Source organism: Podarcis muralis, chromosome 3, assembly GCF_964188315.1.
Source record: "Podarcis muralis chromosome 3, rPodMur119.hap1.1, whole genome shotgun sequence".
Taxonomy (NCBI): Eukaryota; Metazoa; Chordata; class Lepidosauria; order Squamata; family Lacertidae; genus Podarcis; species Podarcis muralis.
Genome location: NC_135657.1, coordinates 32907819 through 32919981, shown reverse-complemented (window position 1 = coordinate 32919981; position 12163 = coordinate 32907819).

The following is a 12163-nucleotide window of genomic DNA, read 5'->3' as shown; positions in this document are numbered from 1 at the left end:
TTAATAATGTGTTTTTAGATCACAAATGGCACATGTATATATGCTCACCTCACAAAGATTCACATGATAGGTGTCATCACTGGATCACCCCTCATTTCCTATCCAGGTGCTGAGCGTATAAAGAGAATGGACATTGGCTTTGCAATTAAGGAAATCATACAGATGTACAGGACTTGAATGTTTGAAAAACATGATGGGTTTTCACACTGTATTAGAAGCATGTGTTTCAGCATTGCTGTGAAGAATTTCACCTTGATTATGTGAGAGAAAATATTTTTATTTTTTGTTTCGCTGCTTAGTTCTACTGGTCAACATTTGGAAGCCCCAGCCAGTAGGAACACCTTTACCTGCTGAGGTTAAAGGGGCATCCTATAGATAGCAAGTGAAGTTGAGGCATCATGTCCACAGTCACTCCACCCACCCCAGTGTAACTCCCCTACAGCAAAGAAACAGGTGGCTGAAAAATGACTCCTAGAATGCCAAATAGGACTCTCACAGTGCCACCTACCCTTTGCTCCAGAAAGTCCTTTGCACAGGACCACTTCCCAGTAAAAGGCGATGCCTGAACAACTAGTGAGCCAGCAAGCTAAAACAAACAAACACCAAGAGCCACCTATCCACCAGGGAGACTGATAAATCTTGTGTTTGCTGCCTGCCAGACAAAATCAGGTTGTCAAGCCCCTGGCAGGCCGCAACATGTGGCAGGTTGGACCTTCTGTGGTCTTGGAAGGTCACCATTCTCAGTGTCTCAGACACTCTGGTTTATATGCTTTCATGAACTGCTTCCTGTTTTCTAGAGCACCTGTTACCTTTGCTTTTGACATAAAAATAAATGGGGGGGCCGCTGTCATGCAAACTACCAGAGTGGGGAGAGCTTTCTAGGAAGAAGAAACCGATCTCTATTCAGTGGAGGGAAGAGGGACCTGTGACCCTCCAGATATTGTTGGACTACAAATCCCTATATCCCTAACTGCTGCCTGTGATGACTGGGAATTGTAGGCCTGGCTACATCTTGGCTGCCCCTTCTCTATTCACTCTCTTGGCCACTCTGGAAATAACCCCACACTTGCTAAGAAGCAAGTTCCCTACTCTCTCTAGTGACTTGAGACTACATATATTCCTTGAAATGTCCTAGCTTAGTTATACGTCATCTCTGTTGACTAAGCACTTTCCCCCCAGCACTTTTTCTTAGAATTACAGTGAACTCTTTTTACGGACTGTATTTGTCATCAATTGGTTATAGCTGACAAAGTTCCCTTCCCTGCACTGAATATAATTAGTAAGATGGAGCCATAAGCCAACACTTAAGGTATTTATTGTTGATCTCATTAAGTGTCATGTCTGCTTCCATGTCTTCATTCAAATCTTGTTGCTTCTGCAATGCATTTTTATAGGTTCATTTTATAAATCAATTGTATTAAGAGACAACTGGGGTACAAAAGGTCTCCAGACTAGCCTTAGTTTTCAGGTTTTACCAAACTGTTAGAATGTTTTAGCCACAAACGAACAAACCTATTCTACAGCAACAATAAAAGAATTTCAAATGCACATTGGTGTTATTGTATTCCTTGGTATAATATCCATGGTGATTTAGACCCTTTTTCATAAAATGAAGACATTGCTTCTTTCTGCAGCCTTTTACTGAGAGATTGATTTACTATTAAGGCATCCAATCTCAAAGGTTCAAAGAGGTTGTGATATTGCATTGTAGCAGAATAATAACAGCAAACCAATTCAAATAGGGTGAGAACATGGCATGAGAAAAGCTTGCCGGATCAGGCCTGTAGCTCAGCTAATCCAACCTCCTCTTCTCCCAGAAGCCAACCAGATACCTATGGGAAGCCAACAAGCGGGACCTGAGCACAACAGTACTGTCTCCTCCTCTCGTTTCTGGTATTCAGAAGCATAGCACCTCCAGCTGTGCAGGGAGAACATATCCATTGGGGTTCATCAACCCATCAACAGCCTTACCCTCCATCAATTTGTCTAAGCATCTTTTAAAGCCAGACAATTTGGTGGCCATTGCTTTCCCTTGCGGGAATTAATTCCATAGTTTTAACTACGTGCTGTGTGAAGGAGTAATTTGTTTTGTCTAGCCTGTATTTCCAACATGGAACAACACTGGATGTCTCTGAGTTCTGGTCTAATGAGAGAGGGAGGAAAACTTCCCCCTAACTACTTTCTCCATACCATGCCCTTGCCAAAATCATTCTTGGGTCGGCATACAGTCATACCTCGGGTTACAGGCGCTTCAGGTTGTGTTTTTTTTGGGGGGGTTACGGACCCACCAAAACCCAGAAGTACCGGAACAGGTTACTTCTGGGTTTCAGGGGTCACGCATGCGCAGAAGCGCTAACTCGCACTTTGCGCTGAATCGCAATCCCCACATGCGCAGATACGCCACTGCGGGTTGCGAGCGTGCACCCCACACGGATTACGTTCGCAACCCAAGCATCCACTGTTCTCTATGACTATTCAGGCATTATCAGGCTTACCAAAAAATATGTTTAAAATGAATATTTTGAGAGCATTTCAGCAGTTCAAAAGAAAGGTTTAGAAATGTATATTTCTGTTGACAGTTTAAATCACAGATTAATACAGAAACAAGATGGATGAATATATGAAAAAGTGACGCAGACTGCAAATGGACTGATTTGCACAATTGCTCTGTAAAATGGGTGATTACCCAACTGCAGTCATCAAAATTACTGTGTGTCTCCTATTTGCTTCTTCAGTGTTCACAACAGACCCAGAGGCCTTTTAAGCTGGAGAAGACTCTAAACAAGTTTTCTGTTAAATGACACAACATTATCAGCCAACCTTTCCCGTGCTATTCAGTTCCAATGTTTGGTCTTTGATGCAGTCTGAGTGTAGTTTTTCTTCTTTGGATGACCATGCTGAGGCAAGATGGTGTGCACCATGAGCCGGTAAATACACAACTTTGCTAGGCAGTGACAGGGATGCAGCTCATTCTCTTCATTCCTGAGGCTTAAAAAATGCATCCTGTGGTCCCCCCCCCCATTCACTATAATGGAGACAAAGTGGTATTACAATTTGAGTTTTGTGTTAGGTGAGAAATCATCATAAGCCATAAGTAATTTATGTCTTTTTCCTTGTAGATTTTTCACTACCCCTTTCCCCAGTCCCATTGTTTCAGTGGAAGTGGAAATAACCGCACAAGCGCCAGTGCTGGCACAGTTTCACCTTTGTTCTGGGGGCATGTCTAGGAAATGAGGGGGACTTTAGATCGGGCAGATCCAAAGGCTTCCCTTGGATGAAACGGGGCTGCATTTAGAACACAAGAGCCCAGCCTGGAACAGGCCGCCTCTCCTGGTACGCCCCACGGAGGACACGGTCAGAGAGACGAAACTGCCCCAGAAGGAGCTTCAGCTAGGGAAAGCTGTGTGTATGGGGAGCTGTGAGGTTCCCCTAACTGTGTCCCTATATTACATTTAAGCTCAGTCAATCAGCTTATAGAATTCATGGTCTGGTTCCAGACTTAAGCTCTCTCAATGATGCACAGGGCAGTAAGATTACTTGGAACCTGGAGTTCTTCCAGGGACAACTGAAATTACTGAGTCATTAATTAGGTAAATGTGACAGGAAGTCACGAAAAGACTAAGATACTGAAACAATTTAAAACAACAACAAGGAGGAGAAGGTGACGCATCGTTTTTCACTTGTGACGTAAGTACTTTGTACGCGTTCCCAACACAAATAGGAGGTTGCTCACCAGGCTGGGTAAGAAGCGAAATCAAAACACATCTATATTTATCAAGGTTGCATAACACATGGATCTAAGGTCAATTCAGGAACTGCTAGTGTCATAGGTGGAGTCAGCAAAGCTGATGGCCTAAAAATGAGCATATATTTAGCTGACAGGCTGTCACAGGGTTGTCTGTGTGAGAAAAATGGGTCCTTTAATAACCACAATGCTCTGCTTTCTTCAGGCCCCTCCAGATGTCCTGTTCATTGAGCCGTCATCATGATTTGCTTATTCAGAGGTTAGGTCTTTCTTAGCATTTGTTCTGACTTAGGGCATAGTCATATGAGCAAAATATCCCCCTTCCTTTGCCACTGGGTCTCCTAAGCTCTTGGCCACTCTACCCCTCATAAGATCCCATGGGGCAATATTGCTTCCTGAGGGCTCTTGTGAGGATAGAATGACCAGCCTCATATAGCCAACATGCTTAAGTCTAATTAATGTATGAAGGGGTTAAGACCATAGAGTAAGCTGTCCTGCCAGGCTTAACTCGCCATGGGAGGGTCTAGGTGATCAAGACTTTGTTTCCTTTCAGTCTACCTGAGAAGCTCAGCATGTGAGGAGATCTGAGCTGGCTGCTGTGTCTGAGACCACATGGTTCTGACAAGCCACTTTTGAGCTGCTATATCATTAATTTAGGAACATTCAGTACCCTAGCAGTGATGGGGAATGGTGTTGACTCACCTCCTATTGTAAGGAACGATCACTGAAAACACACATGAAGTGCTTTGACCACTTAGGAAAAAGCACAAGAGAAATGCTAAGGGTGGCTATTATCAGATCCTTGGCTGGGCTTTCTCTTTACCTTTCATGTCATATAAAAATGTCATGTTAATATGCGGTAATTCAATAGTTGCTCAGACCAGACATAAAGCAAATGCAAGGAGCCATGTTTGTCAGGCAAACATCAAAGATGTATATTATTCAATGCATATGGTTCTCTTTGTCACTGTTTTTATTTTTATTGGCCTGTTCTTCTTAATTTTATTGACTTACTGCCCTTCAGACACCTTGTAAAAGTTTACCATAAATGTATTTATGGGGTATGAATACATTAAATAAAATAAATATGTGGCTAATGTATTCTTGCTTACTTTGGCTTTTAAAAAAACAACCCGTATCCTTGAACAGTGATATATATTAGGATTATTGTGTGGGTGAGGAGTGGGCACTACAACAGGGTATGGCCTGAATTACAAAGAGCATCAGGGTGACTTGGGGAAGGGTTTCACGTTTCCAAATATTGCATCAAATTTTTGCACAAAAAGAAAAGGTAATAGACTTCCCTTTTTGTTGTTGCTTTAAAAAAATAAAAGTTTAAAGTTGTGTTGCCTGTAACCTCCTGTATGCCCCTATCCAAAGTTGAGGAAAATATTTTAAGGGTTTCCAAAAGTAATTACAAATTGGACCTCATTTGCAGCCCGTGAGGTGGGGTGGAGCCACAATGCCACCCACCCGTCCCCCGCAATAATGAATCTTACCTAGATGGGGCTGTGGTGAGGTAGGGCAGGGGTGGGAGTCAGGACATTGGTGGAACCAATCTAGCACTACCTCTACTGCCATTGAACAACCCTGATGTCCTCTAGATAAGTTGACGGAGGCTAATCATGGTTGTAGTCCAAAACATCTGGGGGTGGTGGTGTTGTTTAGTCATTTAGTCATGTCCGACTCTTCGTGACCCCATGGACCAGAGCACGCCAGGCACTCCTGTCTTCATCTGGAGGGTACCAGGTTGGAAAAGGCTGCTGTGGTCATCAAACTAAACTGACTACCCCATGAATTATGAGGAAGGGCCATAACTCAGTGGTAGAGGATCTGCTTTGCATGAAGAAGGCTCTAGGTTCAATCTCTAGGTAGGGCTGGGAGAGAGCCCTGTCTGAAATTATGTGGAGCAGCTGAGAGTCAGTATAGCAGACTAAGACAGCTTCCTAGCTTCCTGCTACCATGCCAAGCCTGGCCTTAGCCATTTTTTGGCACTATGGGCAAAACATTAAATTGACAAGGGCCCATCCTACCAAAACTTGTGAACATTTCCTGAGCAACCATTTAGAAATACAATGGACCGATTCAACACTTACAAAACAAGAGGTGTCTTGCTCTGCCCCTTCGACACCCAGAAAAGCCGCCCCGCACCCCCGTGCTCAAATTCTATACTAGACCAGTATCATAAGTTTCTTAATGGGAAAGACGGCACTTTCTACTTCCTCCATTTTAGCCCTCACTCCTCCCCATAGGGTGCTGGCTAATGACTCAGATACTGGCAAACCATATGGAAAGCTACCGCATAGTAAAACGCAAAAAATGTATATGACCAGAAGACAGATCAGAGTAATCCGTGTACTTCAGAAATTAATTTTTATAATAACATTTATTTTTAAAAATGCTACCTCCAAATAAATAAAAAGAGGGAATGACGCATTGTGCAACCTAGTAACGTCTACCGAAAGCCACTGACATTTCAAATGTGTTCATACTAGGAGTTAAGAGCCCTGAAGGATTTCTCCTATGAAACGTCCCCCCGTTAGGCGGGGAAAAGAACCTTCAAAATGCATAGCAGATCCGCATGACCCTCTCTTGGTAATTCCTACAGCCATCTCAACTCAAGAGCCACTTCACTAAATTCAACATCATTTCAGTCCCAAGGGATTAGCTATGAATATATCTCGGTGTGTGTAGTTATTCAAAGACATTTAGACTGGCTTATATCAAGTTCAACATGGCACTAGTAATTTAAACCATCTTGACGACTCACTGCTTGAAGCCTGTTTTGAGAGACAGTGAAGAGGGCCAACACTATATGGCTGTGGCATTTCAATGCCGTTCTCGGCCTTCAGTTATTCCCCTCCACTTCATGGTGTTTTCTGAAGTGGGTTGGGGTGTTTTAGTTTAGAGAACAGGTGAGTGAGAGTGACATGACAGAAGTTTATAAAAATTATGCATGGCATAGAGGAAGTGGGTAGAGAAAAGTTTTTGTCCCTATCTCATATCATTAGAATGAATGAATGAAACTATTTGCGTCGGCCATTGGCCATAGCAATAAAACAACAATACGATATACAAAGAATAGAAATAAAAAGTCAATTATATAAAATACATTTTAGGGTTTTGAATCAATAGTCAAATAGTGGGTCTTATTCTGATTGCCCCAGTTAAAAACCTTGCAACCTTAATAACACTGGAGCTTAGGCCCAGGGGGTGTGCAAAAATCATACCTCTTCACTCTGGCTCTGAGCGGCTAAGAGCCCACCTGCCTGTCCGTGTCATCCCCAGGCCACTCCTCTGTGTCAGGGACTGGACTGAGGGGGACGAGACTGAAACTTCCAGAGAAGAGGAAGGCAGTATTGAATTACAGCAGTGGTTTGAGGAAGGTCACAGCTCAGAGAAAGGAAACAGAAGATGTGGAAGGTGCTGGGAGAAGAGAAGAGAGAGACAGACAGAGCAGCCAGCTGAGATGTTATCACCGAAGAGTGTTTCTGACCCCCCCCCCTTCTCCCAGAACCTGTCGTGCATTGAAAGTGGAAGAGCAGAGGACTCAGAGACAATTAGCCCCTGGCAGCCACCATAAAGGGAAGTGCTGTTGCTAGGAAGGGAGCGGGGAGGAGCTCAGTTGGAGCAACGGCATTAACCTAAGAGGCAGCGTACTGAGGCCTCTTGCTGTGAATATTGAAGACTCGGTAAGAGCTTCCCATCTACCTTGGCTGTCTGCCGTTAGAGAGGGGAGGATTAGAATTCACTGTAACCAGACACCCTGCTGCTCTGGACAGCCAACCAGTGGCGTAGCATGGGGGGTGCAGGGGGGCCGGCCGCACCAGGCGCAACATCTGGGGTTAGGGCAAATCCACAGGTTAGGGGGCACAAATCCACGGGTTAGGGGGCGCAAATCCATGGGTTAGGGGGCGCAAATTACTTGCCTTGCCCCGGGTGCTGACAACCCACGCTACGCCACTGCACCCAACATCTCCTTGTCAAGGGACAGGGGGACACAACGATACAGCTCTTTGCCAGGGAAACAAGGGAGCCTATGTATGCTTCTGGACAAGATTTCCTGTGTTTCTATTTAAATTGCCACAACGATTTCTAACCTAGCATCTCTGCATATAAACTAGCCAATGCAGGTTCTATGCCAATCTGTGTCCCCTCTTGTCCTCTTTTTTTTTGGTGACGTGTATGTGGCCATCCTAAGGGACGCGAGTGGCGCTGTGGGTTAAACCACAGAGTCTAGGACTTGCCGATCAGAAGGTCAGCGGTTTGAATCCCTGCAACAGGGTGAGCTCCCGTTGCTTGGTCCCTGCTCCTGCCAACCTAAAGGTAAAGGTAAAGGTACCCCTGCCCGTACGGGCCAGTCTTGACAGACTCTGGGGTTGTGCGCCCATCTCACTCTATAGGCCAGGAGCCAGCGCTGTCCGCAGACACTTCCGGGTCACGTGGCCAACGTGACGAAGCTGCTCTGGCGAGCCAGAGCCGCACATGGAAACGCCGTTTACCTTCCCGCTAGTAAGCGTTCCCTATTTATCTACTTGCACCCGGGGGTGCTTTCAAACTGCTAGGTTGGCAGGCGCTGGGACCGAGCAGCAGGAGCACACCCTGCCGCGGGGATTCGAACCGCCGACCATGCGATCGGCAAGTCCTAGGCGCTGAGGTTTAACCCACAGCGCCACCCTTAGGATGGCCACATACACATCACCCAAAAAAAAGAGGACAAGAGGGGACACAGATTGGCATAGAACCTGCATTGGCTAGGTACCGCTCCAGCGGGAAGGTAAACAGCGTGTCCGTGCGCTGCTCTGGTTCGCCAGAAGCAGCTTAGTCATGCTGGCCACAAGACTTGGAAGCTGTACGCCGGCTCCCTCGGCCAATAAAGCAAGATTAGCGCCGCAACCCCAGAGTCGGTCACGACTGGACCTCATGGTCAGGGGTCCCTTTACCTTTATGTGGCCATCCTACAGAAGGAAGGCCCACCTTGACAAAGATGTCAAACCTTTTGCATTACACAGCAAAGTGACCCCCTTCTAGCCTGGTCCATGCTGCCCAGCATATTTATGCAATGAGACACAACTCAGTGCAATGGAATAAAAATAACAGTCAAGTGTCATTTATGAATTAATAACAGAAGAAAAACTCTGCTGGGGCTAGTCCAACATCCTGCTTCCCACAGCAGTCAACCCTTTGGAAAGACCGCAGGCAAGGACTGCTTTGCCCCCCACCCACCCAATCTACTGGGATTCTGTGGCATGTGGCCTATAAGCATCAAGTTTCCAGCCCCCTGCAAGCTGGTGTCTTCCAGATGTTGTTGGGCTTGCACAGCCAAGGGATGATGGGAATTGCAGCCAGCAGCATCGCAAGGACCACATACCCACCCCCACCCCTGATGTAAGGCTTCATCCATGGACTCAGCAAGCGTCCTTTCATTGATCTCTGACAGGGTTGTTGTTGATGATCATTTGTTAAATTTGTTTACCGCCCTTCATCCACATAGGAGTAGCTCAGTCACCCAGGAGGTAAAAGCGGCAGTGCTAAGAGGGAAAGTGGCCCAGATTATTTTAAAAGTGGTTGTGGTGGCAGAGAAAGTGGAAAGGTTAGGTGAGGGTAGTGGGGGAAGGGGGAAATGGCTGGCAAGTGTGGAGGAAGGGAAAGAGAGTTGGGAAAGGAGGGGAGAGTGACCAGCAAGTGCGGGGATGGGAGTGCCTCTAAGTGGTTGTGTGAAACAGCAGTTCTGTGAACAGAGCAGTTGTTCATACCTAGATCCTTTTTAGCCAATGGGAACGTGTGACAAGCTTATCACTTGAGCAGCATGGAAGACAAGGCCAGGGAGCATATTGCCTCCACTCCTGACAGAGCCATTGATGGCTTGAGGGAATGGTCAGGGCAGCAGCCTCTGGTTTCCCTGGAGCTACTGAAGGGCAGACATGCCCTAAGGGGAGGCAGAAGCCAGGAAGCCCAGGCCAGGTCCCTTGTATATCATCAGCCTGAGGGCACTCTGTCACTCTGCATTTTAATATCATTTATTGGTTTTAGCATTTTAAAATAATAAAATGCCTTGTGTGGGCCTTGGCAGAGGGGCAGTATACGAATGCAGAGCACAAGCAAACAAAACAAGCATCTCCTTTATTTTCTCCAGGATATTTTTCTCCAGACTGTTTGAAAAAGAGAGTGGCCTAAGTGCTGGAGAAAATGGCACTGCTAGTTTTGTTCAGCATCCTCAGTGGCATCAGCCAGGCAATAAGGCTAAACAGGGTCCTCTTACCCTGGTTTAATCCTGCACCAAAATGAAGTCTGGGGTGATGTGGCGGAGTAGAAATGGGATGCACCTCACCATGGCGATGAAAGGAAAGCCAAGAGTAAACAACAACACCGTGCCAGGCCTCCTGTAGGCTTGTTATTTCTCAGAGAGCCTCATTTATTTGGAGGAAAGATCTTTCATTTTCTTGGCAGAGTTCTCTGGGTCCCTTTTTTGCCGCCATTTCTCTCCCTGGAGAAGCGAGCCGTCGCACAGAGCCTGCTTCTCCGTCTCGCTCTCCACCCCTTTCCCATTGCCTTCATTCTTTCCCAGCATGAAATTGCAAAGACTGTTTCTTCCCGGCTCTGCCTGATGAAATTGCTTTTTATTTTTGTACACCGAGATACAAAAGATCCCCCTTTATCGCTCGCCTGCAGCTCCCCGTCTCCTGATTAAGCGACTCTGCTCATCAAGCGCGCCTGACAGGCGACGAGTCATAGGAAGTAGCCTCCCTATGAATAGGCAGCTGAGCCACGGGTTTTATTCTCCAGCAGGAGGCGGCGAAGGGGGAAAGGTCTCCTCCATTAGTGGGCATCTGTCTTCCTGAGCAAACAACAGCGCCCCTCCTGTTCCATTTCATTATAAAGAAGTTGGGAGGAGAGAGGCCGCTTTCACCCAAGCCCTGCGACAACTGGAAGAGTTTATCCTAGGATAAGGAAAATTTGAAAAATGCAGCCTCTCTGCTGATTTCACCTGATGTTTACACTCCAAGTCATACAGTGCCAAGTTCTGACCCAAGTTAGCCCTCCAAAAAAGAGAGACTGTGGTTGTTCTTGTATGTACAGTTGTGTGTGGCCATCACAATGTCAATGATATCCATATGTCCTTCAATGATATGTTTGTCATTGATGATCCACATGATCTTTCAGTATTTTATTTTTGTGTTTTTATATGGTAAACCACACAGTGATCCTCAGGTGAAGGGGAATATAGAAATAACAACAACAACTATGATGATGGAATAGCTCACTACTAAATTCGGTCCAGCTTATCATGTGCCGGTGACTGACTGATTCATAGAATCATGCGACAGAGTTGGAAGGGACCATAAGGGTCATTTGGGCGAAACCCCTGCAGTGCAGGAACCTTGTGCCAATGTGGGGGCTCAAGGCCACAACCATGAGATTAACTGAATTGACTGGAAAGCTATTAAATCACTCTTAAGCAGTCCTTTCCCCCCCTAAAAAATGGTTTAGGGGTACTCTCATTTCGCCTGCTCGCCCTCGCCCCCTTCCTCCCCCCAACTGCCTCCCAACCCCTGGACAAGGGAATCGAGGTGGCAGCGGCGCTGAGAGAATGGGAAGGGCAATGGCGGGGTCGGCTTGAGTGAGAAGGGGCGAGTGCTCGCCGGCTGGCTGTAGCCTGGCAAGAGGAGGAGGAGTGCTATCACCTCCACTGCAGCCTCCCTAGACTCCCCTCCCTGGGCACTGGTGGGGAGAATGACAGAGTTCCAGTCCACTCTGCTACTGTGGAGACAACTGACATGTTGGTCGGTTGGGACAATACAAAATGTTTAGGGGTACGCATACCCCTGCATCCCCCCAGAAAAAAGCACTGCTCTTATGAATGGAACAGTGATCATAAGCCACTTACGATCTTGGACCTTGCCAACAAAGGTCCGTATAGTTAAAGCTATGGTTTTCCCAGTAGTGATGTATGGAAGTGAGTGCTGGACCATAAAGAAGGCTGATCGCCAAAGAATTGATGCTTTTGAATTATGGTGCTGGAGGAGACTCTTGAGAGTCCCATGGACTGCAAGAAGATCAAACCTCTCCATTCTGAAGGAAATCAGCCTTGAGTGCTCACTGGAAGGACAGATCATGAAGCTGAGGCTCCAATACTTTGGCCACCTCATGGAAGACTCCCTGGAAAAGGCCCTGATGTTGGGAAAATGGAGAGCACAAGGAGAAGGGGACGACAGAAGACGAGATGGTTGGACAGTGTTCTCGAAGCTACCAACATGAGTTTGACCAAACTGCGGGAGGCAGTGGAAAACAGGAGTGCCTGGCTTGCTCTGGTCCATGGGGTCACGAAGAGTCGGACACGACTAAATGATTAAACAACAACAACAAGCCACTTAGTGCCCCTCCAGAGTTGGAGAAGTGGAACTGGATGTGAGCCAA